The sequence below is a fragment of the Myxine glutinosa genome, chromosome 2 (assembly GCF_964187855.1).
Source record: "Myxine glutinosa chromosome 2, kmMyxGlut1.1, whole genome shotgun sequence".
Taxonomy (NCBI): domain Eukaryota; kingdom Metazoa; phylum Chordata; class Myxini; order Myxiniformes; family Myxinidae; genus Myxine; species Myxine glutinosa.
This window is the reverse complement of record NC_136262.1, coordinates 264,746,423-264,752,422: the sequence shown is the minus strand read 5'-3', so window position 1 is coordinate 264,752,422 and position 6,000 is coordinate 264,746,423. Positions and strand designations below refer to the sequence as shown.

Sequence of the window (6,000 nt, the reverse complement as noted above, 5' to 3'; positions counted from 1 at the left end):
CAGCTAAGTTAGCTAAGTCATAAATCCAGCTAAGTCCTAAGACACACACCACGTCATTTACATTCTTCATACGAATTTTACATTAAACACCACATTCCACATGTATCGGTCATATGAAACTGTTTACATACCGTAAGTTCTCATTTTTGTAGCAAGATGACGAGTTGCTGATTTGTTTTTATCCAATTCGTTTTACGTTCACTCGATGACATCACAACATTCCTTTTCCGCCAAACCTGCATACATAATAAATAGATGGCCTGCAGCGTTACCTTTCTGATTCTCCTGTCGTTTGCCGGTGTTACCGTAGGCGTAGCTGAAAGGTGAAATGCAGCGTTCTGGTTGAAGAATGTTGTACCTTGTAGTCGTATGTAACAGCAGAGCTATTTCCGGGCGGCATTTGTATCGGACATGCTCGATGGGGGCGGGGAGCAAGCTCACTGTAAGTGGGGGAGGGAGTTGGTTTGGGGTTTCAGGGAATTCACAAGTTTACAAACAGCCATCTCTACGAGACTTCGGATCACGCGACACACTTTTGGTCTCGAAGTTGTGACGTCACGGGCGAGTCCATCGCGCTCCTTTCGAGTCGGAGTCGACATTGAACCCTTGAACGCAGCAGCTGGAGATTTGGGGAGGAGTTCGGGAGTAAACAGCGGAAGGACACGGGGTCTTTGGGGGAGAAACCTCACGTGTGACGTTTTGTCCATTATTGGAATTTGACAAGCAAGGTAAGATGTTCTTGATTTCCGAATATATCTATAATCCAAGAGAAGAAGGAGACATTGTCATGCTTGATTTGTTTACAATGACGTAAGAGAGTGGGGAGAGAAGGGACAGGAGTTTCCAGGAGGTCGGAATGCAATGATGGATGGGATGAGAAAGGGGTTTACAAGGAGTTAGTACTTAGTAGTAAGGTGAGGGAAGGGGATGGAGTTCACTAGGAGGTAAGAGTAGGGTGGAGTGGAGGAGTTTACTGTTGTTTTAATTTACTACGGGGACCTGCGGAAACACCACCTGATGTACAATGCCACTTCAAGTCCTCCACTCCCCCATCCCACCCAACTCCAAGCCTCCAACTCCCCTTCCAAACCCCAGCTCCTCAACTCTTTCCCCAAAACCTTAACTACCCTCTACCTCTACCTCTACCGCTCCCTTTATTGTATGTTTTGTGTGCCGGTGCATGCTTTCATGTTCAATGTGTTAGCTCTTACACGAGCCTCGATCTTGTATACAAAAAAACCCAAAAACTTCTGCCTCATCCCATCCACAACTATCTGCCCCATCCCATCCACAACTCTCTGCCTCATCCCATCCACAACTCTCTGCCCCCACCCCATCCACAACTCTCTGCCCCCACCCCATCCACAACTCTCTGCCCCCACCCCATCCACAACTTTCTGCCTCATCCCATCCACAACTCTCTGCCCCCACCCCATCCACAACTCTCTGCCCCCACCCCATCCACAACTTTCTGCCTCATCCCATCCACAACTTTCTGCCTCATCCCATCCACAACTCTCTGCCCCCACCCCATCCACAACTTTCTGCCTCATCCCATCCACAACTCTCTGCCCCCACCCCATCCACAACTTTCTGCCTCATCCCATCCACAACTCTCTGCCCCCATCCCATCCACAACTTTCTGCCTCATCCCATCCACAACTTTCTGCCTCATCCCATCCACAACTCTCTGCCCCCACCCCATCCACAACTTTCTGCCTCATCCCATCCACAACTCTTTGCCTCCACCACATCCACAACTTTCTGCCCCACATCACCCACAACTCTCTTCTCCCATCCCATCCACAACTCTCTGCCCCCACCCCATCCACATCTCTCTGCCTCATCCCATCCACAACTTTTTGCCTCATCCCATCCACAACTCTCTGCCCCCACCCCATCCACAACTCTCTGCCTCATCCCATCCACAACTCTCTGCCTCATCCCATCCACAACTCCCTGCCTCATCCCATCCACAACTCTCTGCGTCATCCCATCCACAGCTTTCTGCCTCATCCCATCCACAACTCTCTGCCCCCACCCCATCCACAACTCTCTGCCCCCACCCCATCCACAACTCTCTGCCCCCACCCCATCCACAACTTTCTGCCCCACATCACCCACAACTCTCTTCTCCCATCCCATCCACAACTCTCTGCCTCATCCAATCCACAACTCTCTGCCCCCACCCCATCCACAACTTTCTGCCTCATCCCATCCACAACTCTCTGCCTCATCCCATCCACAACTCTCTGCCTCATCCCATCCACAACTCTCTGCCTCATCCCATCCACAACTCTCTGCCTCATCCCATCCACAACTCTCTGCCTCATCCCATCCACAACTCTCTGCCTCATCCCATCCACAACTCTCTGCCCCTCATCCCAACTCTGCCCTCTCCTCCCCCTTTCTTCCTGTTCTTAATAAGATTACACAAGGATACAGAAGTAACTTTGGTGCAGGAGGAGGCCATTCGGCCCATTATTTAATTACCTGCACCACCTGAGGTGGATGGAGGTTATGTTTTCATCCCTGTCTGTCTGTTTGGGTTTGTCCGTTTGTGAACAAGATGTCTCAAAAAGTTGAGGACGGATTCGGACGAAATTTGGCAGATTTGTAGCGTATGTGACGAGGACGAAATGATTCGATTTTGGTGAAGATCCGGATTCAGATCCGCCTAATAGAATGTTTTTTAGTGATTCTTCACCATCAGGAGATAGGTCCAAACACCATACATAGCAGGATATCTCAAAAAGTTATGGACGGATTTGAAGGAAACTTGGTGGACAGGTTGTGTGTGTGATTTCATTCATTTTTTATTGTCCACGTAAAACATGGAACTTTTTCCTCCACTTGCAATTCAATTCAAAAAGGGTACCTCACATATTTATCATATCGGTATTAAACATGTGAACATCACAAATGATCGTTCAAAATGACAGCACAAGGTAAGTGGAGCACGGAGGTGAATAACTCGATGATTAAAACATACCTGCGTTGCTGCTGTATTATATCTGCGTTTGTTAAGAACAATGTTTAAATTAAATATAAAAGGTACTTGATTCACAATCCCAATTCACAATTCACAATCCCAATTCACAATCCAAATCACAACCACAATCCCAATTTCCACCAATGCAGGCTCACATGGGCCTTCACAGACTTGACTTGATGGAGACATTCTTCCTGCGGTGGACTTTGCACCGCATTCTCATGATCTGTGCACCTCTTTCCCATGTCCCCTTCATCCTTTAATTTTTTTCCCGGCAATCTCATGATCCTTTAATTTGTTTTCATTGAAACTCGTGTGGTGAGCTTGTCTGTCCTGCCTTCCCTGTCCTTTACCCATCACTAGTCCTTCTAGGTTGAATTTTCATCAAGTAATCCATGTCTTTGTTCATCTGCCAATATCTAAACTTTTCTCATTACCTCCACCCTTTTGTCCACATTTCTGGAATTGCCTCCCTTTGCCTGTCCTTTTGTCTGCTTCCCTCCAGTAGTTGGTCATCACCCGATAGCCACGTCATCCACATAATCAACGACCTTTTCTATCCTTGCGAAGCCTAACCATCATCTTAAAGCTTTATTATATCACTCTGTGTGTCCCTTGTCAGCCGATTTCTCTTAAACCAAATCGGTTTATTGACCTATTAACCCTCGTATGTCATGCTCTTCCATAAGCCTCCAGCATACATATTTAAAAACAACCTTATTCTGACTACAACAACGGAAACTCCCTATATGTCGGAGAGAATCAAATTGACTCGTTGCTTTTAATTTTGTGAAGCTTGTTCTATTTCCTTGGAGAAACACGGATGGATGGGTCTGTGGGGGAAATGGGGAAAGGGTTGTGCAGATGATTCATGCTTATGGATTACTGACACAAGGGAGGGAAGGGATGTTTACATGCTTATGGATTACTAGTCAGGGTTGAGGGGAGGTTACATGAATGGTAAATTTATCCAACAAGCAGGATACACCTGCTTGTGATTTCTTGATGAACATGTTGAACACAAATTTTTTCCAAATGATTGACTCTAATGTGACTCTAATGTGACTCTAATGTGACTCGAACGTGAACTCGTGTGGTGAGAAGGATGTGATATGGGAATCAATAATGGAACTTTATACCCTCAATTATTTTTCCAATTCAAGCTACTTTTGACTATTTTCAACATATTCATTTTGCATTTTAAATAATCCCTTATTTTAAATTATCTCTTATTTTATATTTTTAATAATCTCTTATTTTATATTTTAAATAATCTCTTTTGTATTTTAAATAATTTCCCATTTTAAATAACTTCATTTGAAATATTGTTATGAATTGGGGGTAGAGGAATATCTAGAGCCAGGTAGATTTGCATATGTAGGTGCTCGACTGTCGTGATAGGGAATCTACCTGTAATAAGTTCTATGTTTAGCCATATGTCGGAATAAGTTGTATCTGTGTCCCCTCATATACATATGTGTCCCCACATATGTGTCCCCCTCACTCGGCCACTCATATACATTAGATAGATCCATTAGTGCACACATTAATTAATTCCCCCTCCGCCACAATAAGACTTGCAGGAAGAACAGGCAGGAAGCCAGATCGGGGCACCGCCGATGGGGCCGCAGCCAGCCACATCACCAGCTGGCATAGAAACAAACATCGGGCAATGCAGGCAATAGCCATTACCCAGGAGAATGTGTGATTGGCTGGGATAAGAAGCTGGCCACTGATTGGTGAAAGGAAGGTGGAAGGAAGCGGCACACTGATTGGCCACCGACCGTTGACACCTCGGCCAATCAGTGCGGAAGGCACGAACACTCAGTCAATCAGTGTGGAAGGTGCAAAACCACTACTTAGAAGCAGGTCGCTGATTAGACGGGAAGGGCTGGTGACGTCAGAAGGCGGGAAAGACCACGAAGAAGTGAGGGACTGGTTGGTGGAAAAGCGGATTGCTGACGGGACACCGGGGGGGGGGGGGGGGGGGGCAAACGACTTGCTCGCGGGCTTTCTGGTCGTCTTCCCTGGGTTCTTCGCGGGCTCTTGGTGCTTGGGCTTGGTCTTGCTCTTGGTGCTCTTCGTGCTTGAAGCGAGGCTTGGTGCTTGGAGCGAGGCTTGGTGCTATGAGCAAACGGTACCTCGCGTGCGGCCGACGAGCGGGTGAGCGAGGCGTGCCGCTGTGCGGGTGGCTCGGGGCCTAGCGGAGCGTGAACGAGGCGGACGGAGGCCTGCTTCGTGCCAACATCAGAGCTGGACGATTCCTGACGACGCTATACACCCAGACAGATAAGCTCGCATTCACAAATACACGATGGGACATTCATTTTATCCATTCTCCCTTTGTCTCGTAGTTGAAATCTGTGTGGGGACATCCCAATTTAGAATTAGTTCTTCCATCGCGTTTTTTTGTATCGGGTTCCATAATAAATTTTTCTTTCTTGTACATTTTACCTCCCGTGTTCGTGTGAGATTAATTTGCAGGGTTGAAGACTGCCGGTGAGACCGCTACAGGTAAGTGCTCGCCGCTTCCTCTTCATTCTCCCTCCCGTGCTTGCATAGTCAAAATCCGTAATTGATCGTCACCTCCATTTAAGTTTGTTTGGTCATTCACGAGCCCACGGTATTAACTGAGGGCATTCGCGCAACAATATACACTTACCTTACATTTAAATAATCGCTTGTTTTATATTTTAAATAATGTCCCATTTTAAATAACTTCATTTTAAATAATCTCTTTTTTTTCTTTTTCTTTTTTTTGTATACAGAGTCGAGGCTCGTGAAATAGCTAACATTTATCAAACAAACAAATCAAACAAACAAGCAAACAAAGTATATAAAAAGGGGAGCGGTCGACAAGATTGGGAGAGAAGGGGAGGAAGCACACAAACACAACATTTGAGAGCAGGGACATCGGGAGATGTTTTTGGAGGGAGAGGGCCTGGGGGGAGGCAGGATAGGTATAAAACGCAAGGACACCAAGGACTTCCAGGAAAGAAGTCAAAAGT

The 6,000-nt window shown here is 46.4% G+C and overlaps 1 protein-coding gene across 1 annotated transcript in view; it reads left to right on the top strand.

Annotated features, from left to right (window-relative positions):
- Positions 1-231: 231 nt before the first annotated feature.
- LOC137420572 (rho guanine nucleotide exchange factor 37) overlaps positions 232-6,000 on the top strand; it is a 145,226-nt gene continuing 139,457 nt past the window's right edge. The window contains exon 1 of the mRNA XM_068105739.2: positions 232-728. The gene's annotated coding sequence lies outside the window, so the exon portion shown is untranslated. The remainder of the gene's footprint in view (positions 729-6,000) is intronic.